The 27884-nt window shown below is 40.7% G+C and overlaps 1 protein-coding gene across 2 annotated transcripts in view; it reads right to left on the reverse strand.

Annotated features, from left to right (window-relative positions):
- The window catches only part of aspscr1 (ASPSCR1 tether for SLC2A4, UBX domain containing), a 296886-nt gene that overhangs the window by 151890 nt on the left and 117112 nt on the right, over window positions 1-27884 (reverse strand). The gene's annotated exons all lie outside the window — the stretch shown is intronic.

Below are 27884 nucleotides of genomic sequence, written 5' to 3' on the forward strand. Positions count from 1 at the left end.
AGAGATCAGAGGGCATAATCTTCTCAACTTATAAAATGCTAGCCCACCTATTCAGCTACCGCTAATAAGCATTTGCCTGCAGTAGTAAGCTTCCGTCTCTGAGGTGAGGAGTTTAATACTCTAAAGACGGTGTTATTAATAACAATGCAATCATTTTCAATCACATCCACACAGTCACTGATAAAGACAAGAAATATCAAGGGGTCAAACATGCTTTACAGGGGCACACGCTTAATTGTTACAAGAAGCCATAGTTTCATTTAGCATGGGCAATGTTTGTGGTCTTGGAACATGAAGTTCTGAAGTCATTAAGTATGCATAATGTCTTCTATTCCATAACCCTCACCTTTGTCTAAATAAAATCTATTCAACTTCAGTGAATACAGGTACCTCTTTTAAGTAGTGTGTAAACAAGTAACACCTGCACTGACTCATAATAAAGTTAATTTTGAAAAAAGATTTTTATTTTAACTTTTACAATACTGTTTACTTGATAAATTTGTCCTCTGGGTACACCTTGTGTTGAGTCACTTCCAGCTTCTCATTTCATGAACTTTCAAGCACCCTTCCAGGGGATAGCACATACGGTTGCTGAATTTTGCCCACTTGCAAATTTTGTTCAATTTCTCTCTAATCCTTCAGCTGTTAGAATTACCTGAATGGCCATCTAACTTAACATCTCAAATTAATCATAAGATATTTTGATTAGGGTGGCACGGTAGCATAGTGGTTAGCACAACGCTTTACAGTACAGGCCATCGGGGTTCAATTCCCGCCACTGCCCGTAAGGAGTTTATAAGTTCTCCCCATGAGGGTGTCCGGGTGCTCTGCTTTCTCCCACAATCCGAAGATGTACCGGCTGGTAGGTTAATTGGTCATTGTAAATTGTCCCGTGATCTGACTAGGATTTAATCGCGAGATTTCTGGACAGCGTGGCTCAAAGGGCCAGAAGAACCTATTCTGCACCGTAGATAGATGGAAAGACAGCACAGATCCACAGGACTTTCCAAAGAGAGCATCTTCACAGTCCAACTCCCCTTCTTGCTGCTAACCCAGTCCATCATGGATAAAATTCTCCTAACCTTTGAGCACATCTATATAAGATGGAGAAAAGCAGCATCCATCATCAAAGATCCTCACCACCCAGGCCATGCTCTTTTCTCGTTGCTGCCATCAGGTAGAAGGTACAAGTGCCTCAGGACTCACACCACCTGGTTCAAGAACTGTAATAACCCCTCAAACATCAGGCCCTTGAACAAAAAGGGATAGCTACACTCATTTAAGGACTCTTTTATCTTGTTATTTTATGCTCAATATTTATTATCTGCATTTTCACAGTTTGTTTACAGCTTACAGTTCCTGTTTACAGTTACCGTTCTATAGATCTGCTAAGTATGCTTACAGTGAAAAAGAATCTTAGGATTGTATGTGGTGATTTGCATGTACTCTGAAAATAAATTTTACTTTGAATTTTTAACTGTCTTGCAGCAAATATATCAAGATAATATCAATAATATCAAGATAAGCAGTTGCTTAAATCCATTAGAGACCCTTCTATCACCGTGCTAGCAGTTCACAGGTATAGTTTTGGAGACAGCTGAGGAAGTTATGGGACAGATTAAACTTTAGGGATAGGGTTGAGAGGGAAATTAGAGATCAGGGCTGTCAATGAAGAGTCTGAGCAGGAGCTGATGTTCTGAATGCCTGCCAGAGCACTCCATAGTTGAACATCAGTGATCCCAGAGTCAGCAGACTAGCCATCCCCAAGCTGACAAGCTTCGGGTTGAGTGGGAGTCCCGAAGGTTGACGACCCCCTTCCCCAGGTCACTGGGATTGGAGGTCCTTGCAAGTCTGGAAGTCAAAGTCCAAAGGTCAAGCCTGTAATAGCTGAGTCCTGGGGTCGATATCAGCAAAGTACAGAGAGCAAAGTCAGAGGTCAAACTGCAGAGCTCGTTGAGTCTGGAAGTGTCGCGAGGGCTGGTAAACCCGAGGTCACCAGCGGGTTGGAGTCCATGTGAGTCAGGAAGGGCAAACCCATTATCACAAGTCCAGGGGCTGATACGCAGAGGCTGGAGAGTGCAAAGTTGGAGGCCTGATGTCTGTGAGTTTGAGAGTCTGGAGCCAAGGACTGGAGGCGCAGGAGTTACCTGTCCTGGGGTTGGAGGCCTGTCTGTGTGTGTGAGGGGGAGGCTAGGTGGGAAAGGCGGTTGTTTTGTTACTCTTATTTGTGTCATTCTGCTGAACATTGTGGACATTGTGGGCATGCTATATTGGTGCTGGGATGTGCAGCAACACTTGCAGAAAACCCTCAGCATATCCTTAGGAGTGTTGGGTGTTAATGCCAATGACACATCTCACAGTACATTCCAATACACAAGGTACACAGTAAATTTATTATTGAATTACATATATGTCACTATATACAACCCTGAGATTCATTCTCTTGAAGGCATAACTCAATAAACCCATAGAATAATAACCATAGCAGGACCAATGAAAGACCACATCAACTTGGGTGTTCGACCAAAGTGCAAAAGACAACAAACTGCAAATGCAAAACGATATAATTATAATAAATACATAAACAATAAATATTGAGAACATGAGATGAAGAGCGAGGTGTGAAAAACAAAAAGCATCCAGTGAGCAGCTGTTCTGTGGGTGAAAATGTCTTGTTAATGAGAGGTCAGGGGAGAATGTCCAGACTGGTTCAAGCCAACGGGAAGGTGACAGTAACTCAAATAACCATGCAGTACAACAGTGGTGTACAGAAGAGCATCTCTGAATAGACATGTTGAATCTTGAGGTGGATGGGTTACAGCAGCAGAAGACCATATTACGTTCCACTGCTGTACATAATAAAGTTGTCATCAAGTGTAGAAATTAAAACTGTTATAGACGCTGTCATTCTACAAGCAGGGCATCCCAGTCATTTATACCACGGACAGATACAGTCAGACCCCATATAACACTATCCTGCATAATGCCGATTCATTACAATGTGGTTATTCAATTCTTCAATGAAATTTTTAAGAATGACAAAAATTCATTCTAAACAACACTTAAAACTTCTCAAGAGCAGCCGTCATTACAGTAAACATTCAATCAGCCAATGAGAGCACTTTACATACGCTCCGAGCCACACACAGCCAATCATATATTAGTTCACACTCTGCCTCCACGCATGTGTAAACATTCTTGCTCCCTCACCAATTGATTCCACTTTTTTTCCTCGCTTAATGTCTGGAAAACGGCCTGCAACTTCCAGTGAGGGTAATACATCTAAGATGTCTAGGAAAAGCATCAGCGTGGACATGAAACCACAAGTGACAGGGCATTAGGAAGCAGGCGAGCGTCAGGTTGATGTTGGGTCCTCTTTGAAATTGGCTGCGTCGACGATCAGAACGACCCTGACTGGGAGCGAAGCAATATGACAAAGAGAGGCGTTCTTGACGTGACTTCCTGCTACTGAGAACTACTGAGAAGAAACTTAAGAAAAGGAAGTCAAATCCCAAGTCTACTTGAAAAAGAAGCCAAAGGTAGAGGAGCCTGGTCCCTCCTCTAAGATGTAAGCACCACTTGCTTCCCTCTGCTGCTGCCGCGATGTGTTGCTGCTTCACTGATAGACAGGTTAGGCTACTTGAGTGTTTGTTACTCCACAAATTACAGTGTAGACATATCATTTATGATGTATACATATCATATATATCAGGTTTGATTTCATAAAAATCAAATAAACATGCCCATTTACGTAATGTTATAATGACCCCACTTAGTGCTGATTTACAGAGTCCTCCACTTTCGAGGGGCACATCCATAGCATTAAGTGGGGCCTGAGCGTACCATGAAGCACGGGTTCATGGATCCCAGGTTGGGAACCCGTTCTAGTGAGACATAAATCTTATCTGTATCATATCCATCATTTTGTTGGGATGACAGAAATTCAACAGGTTTTACTGTTGTGAGTTCATGTGACTATTACTCAATGTAATTTTTCTGGTTGTATCACCCTTCCAAGTGACTTTGTTATTCTATCCTTGGTCTGCCCGGAATACTTCTTAGTTTATTGGCAACTTAACTTAAAGGGTTTATAACCTTCCCACTGAAGGGTCTCATCCCAAAATGTGAACTGTTTATTCCTCTCCATAAATGCTACCTGACCTGCTGAGTTCCTCCATCACTTTGTGTATGCTGTTCTTGATTTCCTGCCGCTGCAGAATCTCTTGTGTAAACCTCTTTGACATTTTTTATTAAATAATCTCACTCCTGTGTACTTGGGGCTTCTGAATCACAAAGGTATTCCATAAAAGCTCAACTCTTCTCTTTTAGGATATTTGCTGGGTATTTTCCCTTTTTGGAGACAAATACTTCTCCACCTTACACTTGGAAGATAACACACTTGCAAATAAGAATGAAACCATAGGGGCTCAAAATCTGAATTAATAAAAATTGCTGGAAATACTAAGTGCGTCAGGAAACATCAGAGAAGAAAGAACTAGAACTATCATTACCACTCCCAGAGTGTGGGACATACTCCTCTTTACCCTCAACAGAAGTGATTATAATGTACAGTGGTTCCTTCCATGATTGGCAATCCACATTTCCCTTTCTACTTTACTAAGTGTCGTGTGATCATCGTTTTCCCATCATTTTAAGATTATAACCAGGTTGTCCGGAGCTGGTCCACAGGTGGGGGAGGGGAAGGGAAGAGGGAGCTGCTGAAGGGGAGAACGTGTCAACCTTCGAGTTAGGTTCACTTACAAACAGTTTGTTATCCTACTTCTTTAAAATTTATAAACAGAGTACCAGATATGTAATAAATCAAAAATCAAAATGCTGCAGATTCTAGAAATCTCATATAAAAGTAGAACATGCTGAAATACTCTGGCAGAGCAGCATCAGTGGGGAGAGTTCTCAGATGACATTACAAGTTTATGAAAGGATATCATCCTGAAGCACTAATTCTGTTTCTCTCTCCACAGACGCATATTTCTAACAGCCACTGTTTTATGTGGTAATGTGCTTGGGATCACAGGCTATAGACTGAACCCAACTTTACAAACAATGGCCACTATGATACACAAAGCTGTCATCTTATATTTTTACAAGCTGTTGGTGAATGAAGTGCAGCTTATTAAACATATGAATTATTTATGTTGCTTGTATTAGACTGCACAACAGAAACTGGGAAAAAAATAACTCACTGTAGAAGTTTATTAATTACTCCTTCCTTCTCTCTTTTGCCATTCTGGCTCTCCCCTCATCCCTTCTCCTCACCCTCGCATCACCTCCCTCTGGTGCTCCTCTTCTCTATTGGTCCACTCTCCTCTCCTATTAGATTCCTCCTTCAGCCCTTTACCTCTTCCACCTACCATCTCCCAGCTTCTTACCTCACCCACTTACCTTCCCCCTCAGCTGGTCTCACCTCACTTGCCAGCTTCCCTTCCCTCCGCATTCTTATTCTGCTTCTTCCTCCTTCCTGTCCAATCCTGATGAAGGATCTTGGCTGATAACATTGTTTATTCCTTTTCATAGATGCTGCATGATCTGCTGAACTCCTCCAACATTTTGTATGCGTTGCTTTTAAGTACTGTAACTCCTTGTGGAACCAATTTTATTCCCCTATTAAGTATCCACCATTCTCCATCAGCACAGATACACCACAAGGCTATGTACTTAACTCCCTGCTCTACTATAACCATATAACAGTTACAGCATGGAAACAGGCCATCTCAGCCCTTCCAGTCATGCCGAACGCTTACTCTCACCTAGTCCCACTGACCCACACTCAGCCCATAACCCTCCATTCCTTTCCTGTCCATATACCTATCCAATTTTACTTTAAATGACAATACCAAATCTGCCTCTGCCACTTCTACAGGAAGCTCATACCACACAGCTACCACTCTCTGAGTAAAGGTTCAACCTTGTGTTACCCCAAAACTTTTGCCCCCTATCTCTCAACTCATGTCTTCTTGTTTGAATCTCCCTTACTCTCAATGGAAAAAGCCTATGTACGTCAACTCTATCTATCCCCCTCATAATCTTAAATACCTCTATCAAGTCCCCCCTCAACTTACTATGCTCCAAAGAATAAAGACCTAACTTGCTCAACCTTTCCCTGTAACTTCAGTGCTGAAACCCAGGTAACATTCTAGTAAACCTTCTCTGTACTCTCTCTATTTTGTTGACATCTTTCCTATAATTCAGTGACCAGAACTGTACACAATACTCCAAATTCAGCCTTACCAATGCCTTGTACAATTTTAACATTACATCCCAACTCCTATACTCAATGCTCTGATTTATAAAGTACTCACTTTGTACTTATGCTAAGCACACCTCCAATGCCATATTTAAGTTTGCTGACGACACCATTGTCATTGGCTGAATCAAAGGTGGTGACAAATCAGAGAATCTGGCTGAATGGTGCCACAACAATCTCCCACTCAATGTCAGCAAAACTCAAGAGCTTGTAGCGGTGTGCTGCACGCAGCGCTAAAATTACGACACGGAGTCGGTAACTGCAGTCGAAGGAAAAACTTTATTCGAAATCCTCAGCCTTACTTTTAAGCCTCCCTCAACCTGCCCCCCGTGGCGCAGAGGCTCCAAAGCTCTGTGCTCGCAAACCCCCGTAGGCTATCTAATTGTGAGCCGGTTCGGATGTGCCAGGAAATGGGTCGCCACAAGCTCATTATTGACTTAAGGAGGAGGAAAACACGTCCAGGAGCCTCTGTAAATCTGGTCTGCTCCATCTTGAGCACCAGCCTACAAAGTACCCATTACATCTTTAGGGAACAGTGTATCAGAAAGGCAGAGTCCATTATTAAGGACCTCCAGCATCCAGGACATGCCCTTTTCTCACTGTTACCATCACCCAGGCGATACAGAAGCCTGAAGCCACACACTCAGTGATTTAGGAACAGCTTCTTCTTCTCTGTCATCTGATTCCTAAATGGACTTTCAAGCTTTTTTTAATATGCAGTATTTCTGTTTTTGCACATTTTTTAAAAATCTATTCAATAGATGTAATTGATTTATTTTTTTTAGTTATTATTATGTTTTATTTTATTTATTTTTCTCTCTCTCTCTGCTACATTATGTATTACATTGAACTGCTGCTGCTACGTTAACAAATTTCACGTCACACGCCGGTGATTATAAACCTGATTCTGATTCAGTCTTCATCAGGGGATGAAAGTGGAGAGGGTCAGCAACATTAAGTTCCTCAGTGTTATTATTTCGGAGGACCTGTCCTGTGTCCAGCATGTAAGTGCCATTACGAAGAAAGCACGGTAGTGCCTTGACCTTCTGAGAAGATTGCAAAGATTCAGCATGTCATCTAAAACTCTAACTTCATTAGATGTGCAGTAGACCGGTTGCATCACGGGCTGGTATGGAAACACCAATACCCTTGAACGGATAGACGAACAAAAGGTAAAAGATTCGGGCCAGTCCATCACAGGTAAAGCCCTCCTAACTATTGAGCATATCTACAAGAGGCGATGTACAGGAAAGCAGCATCCATTATCTGGGACCCCCACCATCCAGGCCATGCTCTCTTCTCACTGCTGCCATCAGGAAGGTGGGTACAGGCTCCTCAAGTCCCACACTACCAGGCTTAGGAAGAGTTAATTCCCATCAGCCATCAGGCTCTTGAACCAGAAGGGATGACTTCCATCACCCCAACACTGAACTGATTCTATAACCTATGGACTCACTTTTAAAAACACTATATCTCACGTTTTTGATACTTACATATTGTTGATTTCTTTCAGTATTTGCACAGCTTATTGTCTTTTGTACATTGATTGTTTGCTCGATTCTCTCATGTACGTTTTTTCATTGATTCGATTGTGTTTCTATTTACTGTGAACGCACGCAAGAAAATGAATCTCAGGATTGTATATGGTGACATACGTGTACTTTGTTAATAAATTTACTTTGGACTACACAGCAACAAGGCTGTGTAAATAAATTATAAACTGTAAACATAAAAAGACAGAAAAACAAAATAAGAGAATCGTACATTCTTTGGTCACGATCTTTCACCGCTGTTACTAAACACGGGGAATCTGTATCATAACTGAGATTAGGTTCCTAATGAGATGGAAATTTAGCAACTACTTCTAAACACAAGACATAGTAGTGCTTTGAACTGTGCATATCTGTATCACCATTTGAGTCACGTATGCACAGAGTGAACTGTCTAAACTTTAGCAACTCCATTTAGGGCAAACAAGATTGATATGGGAAGCAAAAACATGCTTGCATGCTTTCTCTTCTGAATTTGGAAATACTGATGGCAGAAGAATGACACTTCACCGCACTTTCAGCATTGCTTAATGCAACAATTTGAAGAAAATACAAAAGGAAGAGAAAACAACAATAACATTTGTTACTAATTAAAAATGAACATACATCATATTCATTGTTATTTTAAAAAAACTACCGGTTACCATTTTTTCCAAAAAAAAATTACTTTTGTTTTGGTTTCAGTAAAGCTCTTTTACATCACAAGCTCAATTATGGCATTTCTACCAGAAGATCAAAGGAAGGTCTGGAATGCAGCCAGCAGTCGCATTACAATCAAAGTAATATTTTAATAAAGAACGATATACAAAAGGGTTCACTACAGATCATCCGAGACATTTTCTATTCTAACCTCCTCCTCAAAAAGTTTGCTTCCTGTTTTCAGCAGTCCGCCTCTCAGGATAAACAGTATGCTCACATGATGCAATCTGAGCACTTTAATCGGCCAAATTAATGCCCACTCTTATGCATTTATAAATGGTAAACCCATTTAAACTTCCATAGATATGTAGTGGAGAGTCTATTGACTGGCTGAATCACAGCCTGGTATGGAAACAACAATGCCCTTGAACAGAAGCTCCTACAAAAAGTAGTGGATACGGCTCAGTCCACCACGGGTAAAGCCCTCCACACCACTCAGCACATCTACACAAATTTCTCACAGGCAAGCAGCATCCATCACCAAGGAAACCCATCACCCAGGTCATGCTTTCTTCTCACTGCCGCCATCAGGAAGAAGGTACAGGAGCCTCAGGACTCACACCATCAGGTTCAGGAACAGCTACTCCCTCTCAACCATCAGGCTCTTGAACCAAAGGGAGTAACTTCACTCGCTCCATCATTGAAGTGTTCCCACAACCTATGGACTCACTTCATCTCATGTTCTTGATATTTATTGCTTATTTCATTACTATTTCCTTCTTTTTGTATTTACACAATTTGTTGTCTTTTGAATTGATTGAATGCCCAAGTTGGTGCAGTCTTTCACTGACTCTATTATGATTATTATTCCATTATGTATTTAGAGTGTATGCCCCCAAGAAAATGAATCTCTGGGTTGTATATAGTGACCTATATGTACTTTGATAATAAACTTATTTTAAAATTTGAACTCTTCAGCAACTATTAGTAAATTACTGTAATATAATGTGCAAGTGACATCCTACAATGGAAGAGCATCGTTTCCATCTGCCCGTGTATATTTGTAAGGATGCAGTTATCACTTCACATCGTTTGACTTAAACATTTTGATGAAACCCACTTAACTTAGGACTGCAAAACTTTATTATTAATAGTACTGGATAAAGCTATACAAAGCAAAAGCTCCATTAACCTGGTTAGTTTTTAACATTAGTCAAGCTGTGGCAAACCCTTTTGAAAGTGTGTGCCTAAATTGGGATAATATTCTAAATTATTCTCTCACATGCCATGGTAACTTTGGGCAGAGATCATCATTGATTAATAACAATAATCATGGACTTGGTTCAAGAAAAAGGGATGAGTCTTGTTGCTTATTTGCGTGTATTCACTGTTTTAATATTAATACAAGTACAACAGAGATAGAATGAAATAAATGAGGCATTTTAGAAAACCTGTTCAAAATTAATTAATATTTCATACAGGCAATTGAAAAACAACATCATTTCCAAATACTATTATTACTGTAACCTGTTTACTAGCCAAACACTTATGTGTACACCAGGTTAATGAGTATTTTAAAACATATCATAAAAAAAAAATCACCTGTCCTCACAACCATCTAACTGGCACCAACCCAGTGTGAGATGTTTCCTGGGAAACATCTCACTGCTCTCAGGTTGTAAAAAAAATCATTCACTGATTCATTTGGCAGTAAAAGATAGACATTATGTATTTAAGAGTGAGGTTTAAAGATTCAAGAGGGGTCACTGCATGCTGCATGCAAACAAAATTTACATGAGTGCCACCTTGAGCATTTGTGCCATAGGTATGCCACCCCTGACTAGTAAAATGGTTTCTCTTCCAAATGACTATTCTTGAAAATTCAAGTACATCAGTATTGGGTAGTTGAAATCGCCAACCACTAACCACAGCCACCACTTATGTCCACACTGCACCAGAACTTATGGATCTTGGATTGGCCTCTACAGCCCCAAGGACCTACCAACAGACAACTCGCTAGGAGAACATTGTACTCAACTCGACTGTACCACTACAATTTTAAGCAACCTGTGGTGCTTAGAGGCACTGTGGTCAATCACGTAGACTGAACGGGGAGTCAAACTGAAGAATTCATGCAGGCAGCAAATCAGAAAGTAAAGGAATGTACAACAAATTTTAATAATTTTTCATAATGTGAAATAAACAAAATAATTAACACAGATGAGGTTTCAATGTTCTTAAAACTTTTCACTTTAAATAAATATTTAATTTTCAAATATTATTCAGGGAATAACATTCTACATTTATAAAATTAACATGTCCAACATAAAAGGTTTTGCCTGGTGAAACTATACAGGACAATCTACACTGTACAATCAGCACCAACCACATATCACAAGGTTAATAACAGTTTAGTATAGTTTTGACATTGAACACTCCTTCAGTTTCATCCTAACAAATGCAGGTTGCTGGTGCTGTAAAGTGTTTGTGCTAACCACTACACTAATGTTCAGCTTTTGCTCTATCTTACAGAATCTATACTCTCACCTATCCTCATACACAACAGTGGAGTTGTCCAGTAGATAAGTCAGAGATGGTCCCAAATACAGAAACTAAAATTAGCGAAAAATCTATAATAGTCCGGAGTAAAATACTTTAACTCATCTCGTGCAAATACTGAAACTGATTACACAAGCCAAGGCAGTGACACCTATGAAACAACACACACGAAATGATGGAGGAACTCAGCAGGCCAGGCTGCATCAATGGAAAAGAGTAAACAGTCAATACTTTGGGCTGAGACCCTTCATCCTGGTGAAATCCTGGTGGTTGGTGAAATCGACAAAGAGAAGGAGAGGGGGGAATCTGACAGGAGAGGACAGAAGAAAGGGAAGGGGGAGGAGCACTGGGGGGTGATGAGCAGGGCAAGGCAAGGAGATAAGGTGAGAGGGGGAAATGGGAATGGGGAATAGTGAAGGAGCGAGGGGTGTGGCATTACCGGAAGTTCAAGAAATTGCTGTACGTGCCGTCAGGTTGGAGGCTACCCAGATGAAATATCAGGTGTTGCTCCTCCAACCTGAGTGTGGCCTTATAGCGGCAGTAGAGGAGGCCATGCATTGACATCTCAGAATGGGAATTAGAATTAAAATAGGTGGCCACTGGGAGATCCCACTTGTTTGGTCAGATGGAGAGTAGGTGCTCAGCGAAGCAGTTTCCCAATCTACGTCTGGTCTCATCAAAACAGAGGAGGCGTACCAGGAGCAATCAGATACAGTTGCCTCACCTAGGACTGTTTGGAGCCCTGAATTGTAGTTGAGGAAGGAGGTGCGGGGGCAGACTCGCACTTGTTCCACTTGCAGAGTGCCAGGAGGGAAATCAATGGGAAGAGACGAATGGACAAGGGAGGCGAATAGGGAGTAATCCCTGCGGAAAGCAGAAAGTCGGGGGGGGGGGATGGAAAAGATGTATTTAGTGGTGGGATCTCGTTGGAGATGGTGGAAGTTATGGAGAATTATGTACTGGATGCAGAAGCTGGTAGTGTGGTAGGTGAGGACTCCCCGGTGGAGTGGTGGGAGGATGGGGTGAGGGCAGACGTGCACAAAATGGAAGAGATGCAGATGAGGACTGTATTGATGGTGGAGGAAGAGAAGCTATTTTTTTGAAGAAGGAGGACATCTCCATAATTCTGGAATGAAAAGCCTCATCCTGAGAGCAGATGCAGTGGAGATGGAGGAATTGAGAGAAAGGGAAGACATTTTTACAAATAACAGGTTGGGAAGAGGCATAGTCCAGGTAGCTGTGAGAATCAGTGGGTTTATAAAAGATAGCAGTAGTTAAGCTGTCTACTTTTGACTCCCTTTTTGTTGATGTGTTGAAGATCAGCTTTATTTCAATGAAATGACTTGCGCATTTAACAACACAATTAAAAATAAAGTTTCACTTGGAGATACAGCACAGAATAAACCACTCTGCCCACCAACCCAACTATGTAACACTAGCCTAATCACTGAACAGTTTACAATGACCAATTAACGTACTAACCAGTACGTCTTCGGATTGTGGGACGAAACCAGAGCACACGGAGGAATCCCATGGGTCATGGGGAGAGCATACAAACTCCTTACAGGCAGCTGTGACTCCGGACTACAAGCATTATAATCTAGGAAATTTCAGCTCTGATCTGCAGCTAGCCCAGCAAAACTACCTTAGAATAATTAAAGTTAGACATCAAAGGCTTGTTGGCTCGGTCTGTTAAACATCCACGGCAGAAGAAAGCAGAGTACATATTTTGTTCAATTTTTGATTGCAAACCGCACACTATCAAAACTGAGTGAAAAATATACTAGCTTTCTTTATTTTTAATTATTAATCAACTATAACTTTGAAGTATAAAACCCTGATTTAGCACGAGTGGCAAAAAATGGGAAGAAAAAAAATCTGGTGCAAACATTTTCCAAGCTGGATCCGTAATAACTGACCTTCAACATCGGCTACAAACATTCACGAGCAAAGACTGCACGTCTGCAATCTAAGTTCAAGCAATTAGATCTCATTACATTAAAATGAAAGCCATAATTGTTTAGCAGACCTATGGGTTGATATATCTGTGTGGTGCACCACAATGGATGAAAGTCATGCCAATAATAATGACACGAGTCATTCTCTGTGAATTAGTCAATCTGAGTCAACAGAAGTGATGTAGAAAGGCAAAAGCTGTGTACCAAGAGCAGATTAACAAAAAGGGAAAAATGTAATTAAGAGTCGTTGAGGCAGAACCATGAACTTCCCAATGGAAGACTAGAGAAGTTTGGGTAAAACAAGAAGAAATGTGCTTCAGCAAAGCTTTTCAGTATTGTTTAAAAACTGAACATTTAGCATAAACACAAGAGATCCTGCGGATGCTGGAAATCCAGAATGCCACACACAATATGCTGGAAGAACTCAGGAGGTCAGGAATGAAGAGCCATGTTTTGGGCCAAGAGACTTCATAGGTCTAATTCCTCTCAATAGATGCTGCCTGCCCTGCTGAGTTCCTCCAGCATATTGTGTGTGTTACTCTGAAAATTTAGCATATACTGTAATGCATAAAGTTTACAAACTCACTGAAGACTCAAGGCTGATCATTTTTATTGAGCCATACATGAATATCCAAAATAAAGTTCTAAATTAATCCTTCCCATGCACAACCACTCCCTGAGCAGCTTTGAGTAGCTTTTTTTTCTCAGTATATACACATCTATCATAATGCTGCTCTAATTAAATTCAGAACCTGGAGGGTTAAAGGGTGGCATTCTGATTTATAGCTTGCTAAACAATTGGCTCAAGTTACATAATTGTGAATACTACTATTTCAAATGCATGCTGCAAAAAATGAACAAGTTATTCAGGTACTCCTTTTCACAATGATTAATCAAAAGTATTATCTACAACTGAAGCCTTTTGAACTATTCACCAATCAGAAAAGTGGATAGAAGGAAAATTATTTTTGTGTTAATATTAACATCATTGTGAAAGGTTGCTTTCAGTTATTTAAATTAATGCAAACTATAAAGACTTACAGAGTGGAGTGTTAGAGAAGCTTTTCCACTAATTTATGAAAATGATGCATTATGGTTTGGTGTGGCAATTGAAATGTAGAGGAATGTAAGAAGCTGAGGGGAGTACTGCCCAATACATCATGGGCACATCCCTCCTCACTACCGGTAGAATCTGCAGGAGATAATGCCTGAAAAAGGCAAATCTTTAAAGATCCCCACCAACAGGGCCATGCCAGGTTTCACAGCTACCATCAGACAGGAGGTACAGAAGCCTTAAGTGCCACGTTACCAAATTCAAGAACAACTACTGCCCTTCAACCATTCAGTTCTCAAATCAACCAGCAAAACCCTCATCACGAGAGTTTAGCATCACTATGACCACTTTGCACTAAAATGCTCTAATTTTGCTCTTTCTTACAAAAATAAAATCATGTAAAATTCATGTTTATATTTTTCTTCCTAATGTTGCTTGTCTAGTGCTATGTGCCTGTGATGCTGCTGCATGTAAGCTTTTCACTTCACCTGAACAAATATGCACGTGCATTTGACAATAAACAGGATGGATGAGACTGGAGGCGAGGGTCGAGCTGGTTCTGTTCGTGCTCTGCGATGTTTACTCCACTCGCTGCAGTGCTGAGGCTGAGGATGTCGTGTGCTCCGGCTAATTCAGGCTTTGTTTTGCTCTGCTATGTGTGATGAACTGAGGCTGAGGTGAGGCCATAGGCTTGCTCCGACTGCTGCAGGCTTCATGTCTATGGACTCACTTTCGTCCTGAATACTGTTGCTCACTTTTACTCTTTGTATGATGTGTGCTTTTATTTCTCTCGCTGCACATTGGACGTTTGTTAGTTTTTTTAAAAATGGGTTATTTCAGGTTTCCCGTTTTGTGGTTGCCTGTAAGCAGGTGATTCTCAAGTTTGTACAACTTATATATACATTGATAAAAAATGTACTTCGAACTTTGAGTTTGAAACCCAAATCTCAGCTTCTGTACTAATTTTGTTCTTGCAATAAATCTGTGCAGATTAATATCAATAACCTGGAACTAAACTCAGGCTAGGGAAAGTAAGAAAATTAAGATTTAAGCATTTGGGAATTGCAGCATATTAATTATTCCAAAGGGCCAAGCTGAAATGTAAATTTCAATCCCACAATAGAAGATAAACAGTGAGCTATCAAAAATTCGGAGATTGCTACAACACCATGACACAACCGGATTGAAATGAAAATGCACCCGTTTCTGTCACGTTCTTCTTGAAAGAAAGTGCATCATTACTCACCAGTCTGGTGCTTGCAAGAAAAAGCTGTTACCAAAGAACTGCCTCACAATCCACTCTGCTCAAGGCCCATCAATTAAATTAAACGGTTTTAATTAACGTAAGCAAATCTACATGGCATATCAGTTCATATGTGTGCTGTATTTAACCACACCATGATTTGCAAGAAGCAGCAAACAGACAATCAACTATCAGGCTATAGAATGTGTAAAATGTAAGCAGCTAAATACCAGTTGCCATTATCTTGACTACTTGAACCTGTCGAATACAAATGGGTTCAGATTAATATCAGATTAATTCAAATTAATATTATGCCTTCTTCGAAGCAATATGAATCCGTCTAATCAGAGCTACAATTAGAATTTGGGAAATCACTGTCGACATTATGGCTTGTTATAGCAGGGTTTAAAGCAATGGCAGATTGTAATTGGACAAGTGATAACAGTAGCAAGATAATATGTTAGGCTTGTACAAAATAGTCTTGGACTTTCATTTCAACCACAGGTTTACAAATCTGATACCTTAGCCTGTTACACAACAGTGAATGATGTATAGTACAATGAGACTAAGAGACTAAGTTAAAAAATTTCGGCAGATGAATTTCAATGGAAATTTTTGTGCCAGGTATCAGTACTAACCATATTTTCCCACGCATTGCTGAAACATACCACCTCCTGAATTCTTTTCTAGAACTACTTCTGACTTTTCATCTGCTTTTGTATAGATGTTTTAGAGATGGAGTGTTTGAAAAGTGGATATGGTAATACTTTAAAAGCTTATGTACATAACCTCTGACCTTACAAACAGTCTACCATTAGAAAAAGAACCACACTGGACCAAAGTAAACTGTTCAAGAAATTTATGGCGCGATGTACTGGATAAAGTCATGGAGAAAACTATTTAACTAAGAATAAGCATATTGTGTGCCATGAAGTAGTGCCGTGGAGCCTTACTATTAACCAAAGGGTCTGTGGACCCCAGGTTAGGAACCCCTGCATTAAAGGATCTTTTCTGCTCTCCTTTTCTGTTGATAATTATTAAGTCGGTTCATATATTCATCTTTGATTATTGATGGTTGCACATGTGATTGTTCTGCTAATTGTTGATTGCTCATGGCTGCTTGGACTATTGTCTTGGAAATTGTTGGTTGCTGTTGTGTTGTCTGTTATGCTGTTGTCCAGTGTTTTATGTTTGGCAACAGAACACAATCAATTCTGATAGGTATCACATAATGGCAATAAAATGATTCTGATTGTGATTTTTTTTTAAACCCTGTGTTCAATTATCTCATACAAACCCTCAATATCTATACATTTTACGTTAGAGAAACATCATGCTTTGGTACACAAGTATAGATCAGTAATGTATGACTAAACCAACAACATCATAAGATGGCAAAAACTGACAAAAGAAACAAAGATAAAACAAAATTCCTTAGCAGTTTATACGTTCTCCCTGTGACTGTCTGGATTTTTGTTTACTTATTTATTGAGACACAGCATGGAGTAGGCCGTTCCAGCCCAGCAATCCTCTGATTTAACCCTAGCCTAATCATGGGACAATTTACAATGACCAATTAACCTACCACCTGGTATGTCTTTGGACTATGGGAATAAACCGGAACACAGGGAGGAAAGCCACACAGTCACAGGGAGAACGTACAAACTCCTTACACACAGCAGCAGAAATTGAACCCGAATCACTGGCATTGTTAAGATTTGTGCTAACCACTATACTACTGTGCCATGTTTCCTCCAGGTGCGCTGGTTAATATAAAACATAGGAGCAGAATTAGGCCATTTTGGCCCATCAAGTCTGCTCCGTCATTTCATCATGGCTGATCCAATTTTCCTCTCAGCCCCAATCTCCTGCCTTCTCCCCGTATCCTTCATGCCCTGACCAATCAAGAATCTATCAAGCTCTGCCTTAAATGTACAAACAGACTTGTCCTCCACAGCTGCCTGTGGCAAATAATTCCACAGGTTCACCAGTCTGGCTAAAGAAATCCCTCCTCATCTCCATTCTAAAAGGATGCCCTCTATTCTGGTCTTAGACTCTCCCACCATAGGAAACATCTTCTCCACGCCCACTCTATCAAGTCCTTTCACCATTCAATAGATTTCAATGAGGTCACCCTCATTCTTTTGAATTCTGAATATGAAACACTATTCATATGACAAGCTGTTCAAACCTGGATTCATTTTTGTGAACCCCCTTTGAACCCTCTCCAGTTTCAGCACATCCTTTCTGAGATTAACTGCTCACAATATTTCAAGTGACACCTCACCAGTGCTTAATAGAGTCTCAACATTACATCTTATATTCCAGTCCTCTTGAAATGAATGCTAACATTGCATTTGCCTTCCTCACCACAGACTCAACCTGCAAATTAACCTTTTAGGGAATCCTGCATAGGTATTCCCATGTTCCTTTGCACTTAAGTTTTTTTGTATTTTCTCTCCATTCAGTAAATAATCAATGCTTTCATTTCTTCTACCAAAGAGCATGACCATACGCTTCCCGACACTGTATTTCATTTGCCACTTCGTTGTCCATTCTCCTCCCCCATGCCAAAAATGTACGGGTTAGAAGGTTAATTGGTCACATGGGTGTAACTGGGTGGTGTGGACTCTTTGGGCCAGAAGGGCCTGTTACCATGCTGATTCCCTGAATAAATAAGTTATAGTAATACTTTAAATTTAGTTATTGCACTGTACTGATGTGCAAAGAAACAAGTTTCATGACATACATCAGTGATGATAAAACTGATTCTTGAAAATTTCTTGTTTGGTTTACAGAGAGCATTGGAAGGATTAAGAACATCAGAATCAATGTTCTCTGGAGAAAACTTCAAAAGTTCAAGACAAGAACCACAGTATCCAGCAATGCCTGACAGTGTAAGTTTCGGACTATTTTGGATCTAACTGATAATCAAGTGCTGTGCCTGAAGCTAGAAGGGGACGTGCTCATGGAAAAGCTTTCCCTCCTGCAGCCAATTCTACTAGGATTGCATTCAATTGTGTTGCCCTAGTGACTCTGCAGTAATTTCAAATCAGGCCTCTGGTATTAACGACTTAAACAGAACTGTAGACTTTTACCTTGGCTGCGATCTGCGGTCTACTTTCAGAGATTACTTGTTGCAAACAATCCATCACACTGAAATCTACTGTTAATGTACTAATCCCAGATAGGTTACCAGCACAAGTTTTGCACGAGATCAGCTCCACTTGAACTGCAATTAGAGGGAGTTATAATCTGTCAAGCAAACCACTTGACAACACTTAGGAAGCAAAAGAGCAAAACTGAAAATTATATAGGAACCTTAAGAAGGTCTAATTCCCTGAATGCCCTTTGCAACCTTCAACGTGTACACACTCTCAATTACTAACTAGAAGAACAGCACTCACATAACTTCCCCTGTGGGGATGCTGCTCTCAGATGACGATTTTGGAAATTCTTCAGAAAAGCCGTCCAAACAGGATTAAAATCAAACAACTAAAGATCCAGAGGTTTCTAGATAACTTAAACTCTATTCCAATTTTTTTGCTTGTTTTCTCTTTCAATTAGAACACAGAAAAATACACTCAGAGGGTACCTGCTGTACCTAATAAAGTGGCCACTGAGTTCATAATCATCTGCTGCTGTAGCCCATCCACTTCCAGGTTCAATGTGTTGTGTGTTCAGAGACGCTCTTCTGTACACCGTTGTTGTAAAATGTGGTTGAGTTACTGTCACCTTCCTGTAGGCTTGAACCAGTCTGCCATTCTCCTCAGACCTCTCTCATTAATGAAGCATTTTCACCCACAGAACTGCCACTCAGTGGATGATTGTTGCTTTTCACCCCATTCTCTATTGACTCCAGCGACTGTTAAGCGTGGAAATCCCAGATCAGCAGTTTCTGAGATACTCAAACCACCCCATCTGGCACCAGCAACCATTCCACTGTCAAAGTTACTTAGATCACATTTCTTCCCCATTCTGATGTTTGGTCTGAACAGCAACTGAACTTCTTGATCATGTCTGCATGCTTTTATACATTGAGCTGCTGCCACATGCTTGGCTGATTAGATATTTGCATTAACAAACTAAGATGCAGCTCATAACATATGCTCAGCAGTTTCAGCTAGCCACTTCCAATTTTCAAATGCTACTTCTAAATTCATAGAGCATCTTAATTCAATTCAAGATTGTTTAATGTCATTTCCAGTATACAAATGTAAAGTATGAAATACCGTAAATTCCGGACTACAGAGCGCACCTGATTAAAAGCCGCACGCTCTAATTTTAGAAAGAAAATCAATTTTGTACTTGTACAGGCCGCACCGGATTTTAAGCCGCAGGTGTCCCACGTTGTAAAATGAGATATTTACACAGAAAGATATTACACGTGAGGAATTTTTTAACTTTTAATTAAATCCGTATGGTAACATAAACAAATACATATTGCAAATGCTTTTTTCCGAACAGTGCCTGTAACACAGCTACTTTTAAATATACATACGTATCGGTAACACACAAATTACGTTGCGTATACTTTTTTACTTTTTTTCCAGTCTCTTCGTTGTCGCTCTCACTTGAGCGCATGCGGTCCACTTTATCACGCAGCAGTCCAGTCTTTTGAAACCCGTTGGTGATGGTGGATGTTGTGACACGGCTCCACGCATTTAAGATCCACTGGCAGACTTGAGTTAAAGATGCTCTTTGCATGCGGCCTGTTTTGGTAAAGGATTTCTCGCCGCTCGTCATCCAAGCCTCCCACTCAACGCGCAGCGCCACTTTAAATGCCCGGTTCATGCTGATGTCCAGTAGCTGCAAATACTTCGTGGTGCCCCCAGGAATCACAGCTGGAATTGAGTTTGTACTCTTGATGGCAGCTTTCACTGAATCTGTTATATGGGCCCTCATGCTGTCCATAACGAGCAATGCTTTTTTTCTGTGAAAAAATCCCCCTGGTCTCTTGGCGTAGCACTCTCTCAGCCAATCCTTCATTAGACTCTCCATCATCCAACCTTTCTTATTGACTTTCACCATGATTTCTTTTGGGAATTTTTCCTTTGGCATTGTCAGCTGCTTAAAAATCACCATCGGTGGAAGCTTTAGTCCAGATGCTGTGCAGCTCAGAACACAAGTAAAATGCGTTCTCTCATGGCCACTTGTTTTCAGTGTGATGGACGAGTCACCTTTTTTATTAACAGTCTGAGTGAGAGGCAGGTCAAACGTCAAAGGTACTTCATCCATATTTCTGATATCATCTGGCCCAATGGAATTCTCCGCTATCTTTGTTTGAGTGAATGTGCGGAAGTTAGCAAGTTTTTCCTCGTGGTCGGGAGGGAGCTGCTGACACAGAGTCGTGCATACCCTGACAGACAGGCCTTTTCGTCTCATAAATCTAAAACACCACGATGGCCCACCTCTAAAATCTTCGATTTTCATTTTGGTGGCGATTGCTTTAGCCTTCGGTCTGATCTGCATGGTGGAAACACCGCGGCCGCCTGCTCTCTGTGTGTTAACCCAGTCTTCAAGAAAGTTTTCAAGTTCGGGCCATCTGCTATGATTACCTCTGAAAGCTTTTGTCGTCTTTTTGCATTGACTCAGTTCTTCACGCTGGCGTCTCCACCGTCTCACCATCGATTCATTTATGCCAAGATTATGTGCAGCAGCTCGATTTCCTTCTTCAACCGCCAGATTGATCGCCTTTAACTTAAAAGCTGCATCATATGCTTTTCTTCGAGTATTTTCCATGTTGATGAGGGTGAGTACAAATGACTGATTTACAATAATTTAATTGTGAAAGTGCGCTTGATTTATCGTACAATTTCATTGGACCTCTGTGAACTACTCATCAATTTTATTGGTCTACTGTTATGAGGCAAAATGTTTTTGGCGGCATGAAAAAAAAACATGCATTAGCCACACCGTAGTATAGGCCGTAGTGTTGCCGCAGTGTTCAAAGCGTGGGAAAAAAGTAGCGGCTTATAGTCTGGAATTTACGGTAATTGTTACTCTAGATCTGAAGCAGCGCAAAAAACCACAATTAGATAACATAGAAAAATAGAAAATAGGTGCAGGAGTAAGCCATTCAGCCCTTCGAGCCTGCACCGCTATTCAGTATGATCATGGCTGATCATCCAACTCAGAACCCTGTACCTGCTTTCTCTCCATACCCCCTGATCCCTTTAGCCACAAGAGCTATATCTAACTTCTTCTTAAATATAGCCAATGAACCGGCCTCAACTGTTTCCTGTGGCAGAGAATTCCACAGATTCACCACTCTCCGTGTGAAGAAGTTTTTCCTCATCTCGGTCCTAAAAGGCTTCCCCTTTATCCTTAAACTGTGTCCGCTCGTTCTGGACTTCACCAACATCGGAAACAATCTTCCTGCATCTAGCCTGTCCAATCCCTTTAGAATTTTATACGTTTCAATAAGATCCCCCCTCAATCTTCTAAATTCCAGTGAGTATAAGCCTAGTATAAGTCCTGCCATCCCAGGAATCAATCTGGTGAACCTTCTCTGTACCCCCTCTATGGCAAGAAAGTCTTTCCTCAGATTAGGGGACCAAAACTGCACACAATACTCTAGGTGCGGTCTCACCAAGGCCTTGTACAACTGCAGTAGAACCTCCCTGCTCCTGCACTCAAATTCTTTTGCTATGAATGCCAACATACCATTTGCCTTTTTCACCGCCTGCTGTACCTGCATGCCCACCTTCAATGACTGGTGTACAATGACACCCAGGTCTCATTGCATCTCCCCTTTTCCTAATCGGCCACCGTTCAGATGATAATCTGTTTTCCTGTTCTTGCAACCAAAGTGGACAACCTCACATTTATCCACGTTAAATTGCATCTGCCATGAATTTGCCCACTCACCTAACCTATCCAAGTCACCCTGCATCCTCTTAGCATCCTCCTCACAGCTAACACTGCCGCCCAGCTTCGTGTCATCCGCAAACTTGAAGATGCTGCATTTAATTCCCTCGTCTAAATCAAATATATATATTGTAAACAACTGGGGTCCCAGCACTGAGCCTTGCGGTACCCCACTAGTCACTGCCTGCCATTCTGAAAAGGTCCCGTTTACTCCCACTCTTTGCTTCCTGTCTGCCAACCAATTCTCTATCCACCTCAATACCATACCCCCAATACTGCGTGCTTTAAGTTTGCACACTAATCTCCTGTGTGGGACCTTGTCAAAAGCCTTTTGAAAATCTAAATATACCACATCCACTGGCTCTCCCCTATCCACTCTACTAGTTACATCTTCAGAAAATTCTATAAGATTCGTCAGACATGAGTTTCCTTTCACAAATCCATGCTGACTTTGTCTGATGATTTTACCTCTTTCCAAATGTGCTGTTATCACATCTTTGATAACCGACGCTAGCATTTTCCCCACCACTGATGTCAGACTCACCGGTCTATAATTCCCCAGTTTCTCTCTCCCTCCTTTTTTAAAATGTGGGGTTACATTAGTCACCCTCCAATCCTCAGGAACTAATCCAGAATCTAAGGAGTTTTGAAAAATTATCACTAATGCATCCACTATTTCTTGGGCTACTTCCTTAAGCACTTTGGGATGCAGACCATCTGGCCCTGTGGATTTATCTACCTTTAATCCCTTCAATTTACCCAACACCACTTCCCTACTAACATGTATTTCCCTCAGTTCCTCCATCTCACTAGACCCTCGGTCCCTTACTATTTCCGGAAGATTATTTACGTCCTCCTTAGTGAAGACAGAACCAAAGTAGTTATTCAATTGGTCTGCCATGTCTTTGTTCCCTATGATCAATTCACCTGTTTCTGACTGTAAAGGACCTACATTTGTCTTGACCAATCTTTTTCTTTTCACGTATCTATAAAAGCTTTTACAGTCAGTTTTTATGTTCCTTGCCAGTTTTCTCTCATAATCTTTTTTCCCTTTCCTAATTAAGCCCTTTGTCCTCCTCTGCTGGTCTCTGAATTTCTCCCAGTCCTCAGGTGTGCTGCATTTTTTTTGCTAATTTATATGTTTCTTCTTTGGACTTGATACTATCCCTAATTTCCCTTGTCAGCCACGGGTGCACTACCTTCCTGTTTATTCTTTTGCCAAACTGGAATGAACAATTGTTGTAGTTCATCCATGCGATCTTTAAATGCTTGCCATTGCATATCCACTGTCAACCCTTTAAGTATCATTTGCCAGTCTATCTTAGCTAATTGATGTCTCATACCTTTAAAGTTACCCTTCTTTAAGTTCAGAACCTTTGTTTCTGAATTAACTATGTCACTCTCCATCTTAATGAAGAATTCCACCATATTATGGTCACTCTTACCCAAGGGGCCTCGCACAACAAGATTGCTAACTAACCCTTCCTCATTGCTCAATACCCAATCTAGAATGGCCTGCTCTCTAGTTGGTTCCTCAACATGTTGGTTCAGAAAACCATCCCGCATACATTCCAAGAAATCCTCTTCCTCAGCACCAATTTGGTTCACCCAATCTATATGTAGATTGAAGTCACCCATTATAACTACTGTTCCTTTATTGCACGCATTTCTAATTTCCTGTTTAATGTCATCCCAGTCACTACTACTGTTAGGTGGCCTGTACACAACTCCCACCAGCGTTTTCTGCCCCTTAGTGTTATGTAGTTCTACCCATATCGATTCCACATCCTCCAGGCTAATGTCCTTCCTTTCTATTGCATTAATCTCCTCTCTAACCAGCAATGCTACCCCACCTCCTCTTCTTTCCTGTCTATCCCTCCTGAATATTGAATATCCCTGGATGTTGAGCTCCCATCCTTCCAATCTAATTCAAATAAAGAACACAGCAATAAAAAAGAAACTGTTTGAGTCTGGTAACCTTGGTATGGATGCTGTGTAACCTCTTCCCTGATGGGAATGCAACAAATCAAATAACTTTATGAATCAAAATATTGAGTGATCATTGACAATACCATTGTACCATTGCATATGATACTTCTATCAGGACACTACAGCTCTATGTTGTGATACACGTACAAGAGTTAGAACAGTCGATCAGTGGCATACAGCGAATCCTCTGAACTATCTTAGCAAAGCTGCATTTCAATTAACCCTAATAAACCTCTCTAAAATCAACCCACCATAATCCATCAACGTTAAAACAATGTCAATTTGCTCAAATTATTCCAGATTGCTTAAAGTCACATGACGTATAAACAGTTGGTACATTTCAAATGGAGAAAGGGTGGAGTTTATGTTCTTCATTCTACTTTTGTATTAATGTGACTTGAACCTACAGCTGAGTTTACAGAATGATGTCAAAATGTTGTGTTTGTTCACTGATCGCAGTCAAAACTGCATTCCATGCACAGCTTTAAATATGCAATTGGCAACTTTTAATATATTATTTATGCCACTCTATTTTTCAGAATAGAACAATCTAATTCTTTTCTTCACACCCCAAATTAATCACTGGCTGGTGATAACAATAAAGTTATAATACAAACCTTAGGTTGCGGAACTGATGTTACAACCTGTAGACTCACTTTCAAGGACTCTACAACTTAGGTTCTCAGTACAGGTTGATTACCCCTTATCTGAAATGTTTGGGGCCGGAAATGTTTTGTATTTTGTATTTTGGAATAAATCCATCTATATAATGAGATATCTTGAGGATAGGACCCAAGTTTAAACAGGAAATCCATTTACAATACATATACAGCCTCAAGTTAGTTTTATATAATATTTTGAATAATTTTGTGCTTGAAACAGTAATATTCAGATTCAGACTCAGTTTATTGTCATTTAGAAACCATAAATGCAATGCAGTTAAAAAATAAGATAACGTTCCCCAGAATGATATCACAAAAGCATATGACAAAACAGACTACACCAGAAAACCAACATAACCTTTGGCAATCCCCAATCCAGAGTCCGGAGAGGCTGTTGCGTATTAACATCACACTACCGTCTAGCGCGTTCCCCGGAAAGGAGCTCCAAATCCACCAGACAAAAACAAGACCAAAAACTAAAGCTACAAGACCTGCACAAAACCACATAGTTACAACATACAGTTACAACAGTGCAAATAATAGCATAATTGATTAATTAAACAGACTATGGGCACAGTAAAAATAGTCCAAGATGTTAAAGGACTGTAAGTTCAAAAGAAATCACCACAGTTTCCACAAGTCCCCCGGGTCCCAACAGACTCGCCAACCCATGCCGGCAGCAGAAGGGAGTACCCCCACTATGGACTTCAAGGCGCCACCCGACTCAGCCTCGCAGATGCAGCACACAATGAAAGCTCCGTCGAAACCAGCCTCGTAGACGCAGCACACACCGAAAGCGACCTGAGTCCGTTGAACCTCTGAGCCGACAACCATCCCCTCCGGCACAGCTTCTCCGAGCACCATTTTCCGCCGAGCGTATTGAGGCGGCCCCGCCAACGGCCATCGGCAAAGCGACCCCGAGGACTGGGGGCCTGTTCTTCACAGCAGAGTCCCGGACCTCACAGCAGCAGCAGCAGCGACGAAGAAGGTCTTCCTGGAGATTTCCCGATGTTCCTCCGTGCTCCCACGTCCGTTTTCAATCGATTATGATTGCGCACAGCACCCCACTTCACAAATAACAGATAATCAGTTCCGGAGTGGCTGCTGCAAGCTGCGTCACGCTGCCATCTTGGATCCACATTGAATATGCATACTGAACCACCAGAAAGGTGCTCACTATCACTATCTCCGCCGCCCAGGTCGACAGTCAATGGTTGTTTGGCATCACCATCGTTCCCAACTCTGAATTCATGTGCTGCCGGTAAGCAGAACTGTCCACGGTATGCAGAGATCTCCACATTGCCTGGGAACTCTTCCAGCACTTTGTGAAATTTTCCATTTGAGATGTCATGTGGAAAATTTTTTGAATTTTGCATTTTGGATTTTCAGATAAGGGATATTCAACCTGTATTATTTATTTACTTATTAGTCCTCCCCACCTCTTTGTATTTACACAGTTTGACTTCTTTTGCACGTTGACTGTCAGTCTTTGTGTGTCGTTTTTCATTGACTCTATTGTATTTCTCTGTGCTACTGTGAATTCCCTCTAGAAAATGAATCTCAGGGTGAGATAAAAGCACTTCGAAAATAATTTTACTTTGACCTTCTGAACCTGATCCCAATGCATGGAAAGGAAGCTTGATTGATCCAAAATTAGTGAATGAGTTTGTGATGACAAAAAGATAAAAAGGGGACAAAATATCCCAGGGAAATATGGAAGCATTAATGGAGTCTATGAAGATTCCAATTTTTATATGTTTTACAGCAAAAATGTTTCGCTAGTTTTGCTAGCTACAAAACCAACATTTTTTTCCAGAAAAATCACAAAGTCAAAAGATAAAAGGATTGTATGCCACAAGAAATTGACTGCTTTAAAAACGCAGAAGAAAATCCATGAATTATTCAGTCTACACTTCTAGAAATAATGTTACCTGGAATATATGCCATGTAGAAAAGATTCATAATAGTATATAACATTCATACTTCATAGATCCATCATTCAAAGATATAATACTCAATATAAGATTCATAATATGCTACCTGGAATATATTTCTAAGTAGAAAAGATTCATTATAGGGTTCCGGGGTTCCCAACCTGGGGTCCACCGACCTCTCAGTTAATGGTAAGGGTCCATGGCATAAGGAAGGTTGGGAATCTCTATTCTATACATACTTAGATCAGTGCTCCGATGCAATTTGAATATCTAAAAATGTACTTTGCAATTCTTCTAATTTTTGGTTTCATACACATTTCAAAACTCAGTAAAATAAAAACACTTCCTAATTTTAAGGGCTGAATACACAATTGGTCTCACAAGATATAAGCACCTTCTCTTACACCATTGCCTTCCAACACAACAGCCCAAGCCTAGGCAACTTGATTCACCAGAGTATTCTGCAGTGTACAGTGAGAGGACATAGAACACTACAGGACAGGATGGGTTCTCTTCTTGAATAATGGAACAGCATTAGCTGCTTGCCAGTCCTCCGGAACTTGCCTGTGGCAAGAGAGGACACAAAGCTATCGGTCAAAGTCCCAGAAGTCTCTTCAGTTGCCTCTCTTTATATCCTCCAGTATCCAATCAGGCCTTGGGGACTTAACTAGCTTAGTGCTTGAAAGAGACCCAGCACTACCTTGCCTTTTAATTTGAAATGCTCTAGCATTTTTAAATACTCTCAGCACTGACCTCCCTATCCTCCACGTCCTTTTCCTTGGTAAATTCTGATGTAAAGTACCTCACCCACATTCTTCACATGTTCCCCCTTTTATCCATGAGTGGCCCCTAGTAATCCTCTTGCTTGCAATGTATATATAAAACACTTTGGGATTCTCTTTAATCATACTTCCCAAAGACGTTTCATGGCTCTCTTAGTTTTCTTAATCCCCTTGAGTTCTTTTGTGATCTACTTCCATATGATACTGACTTGCCTTCAGACTGCTATCTTCCAGTATGCCACAACTTAAACATTACTGCCTTTTGAATCTAAGAAATATAATTTGTTAAAACATCTCATGGATCATAACACATAAAAGATTCCAGTGAAAAAAAAATTAGGCCTTTATCATGTTGTTCTGAAACCTGTAATTAACTCTG

This window comes from Hypanus sabinus, chromosome 23 (genome assembly GCF_030144855.1).
Source record: "Hypanus sabinus isolate sHypSab1 chromosome 23, sHypSab1.hap1, whole genome shotgun sequence".
NCBI lineage: Eukaryota > Metazoa > Chordata > Chondrichthyes > Myliobatiformes > Dasyatidae > Hypanus > Hypanus sabinus.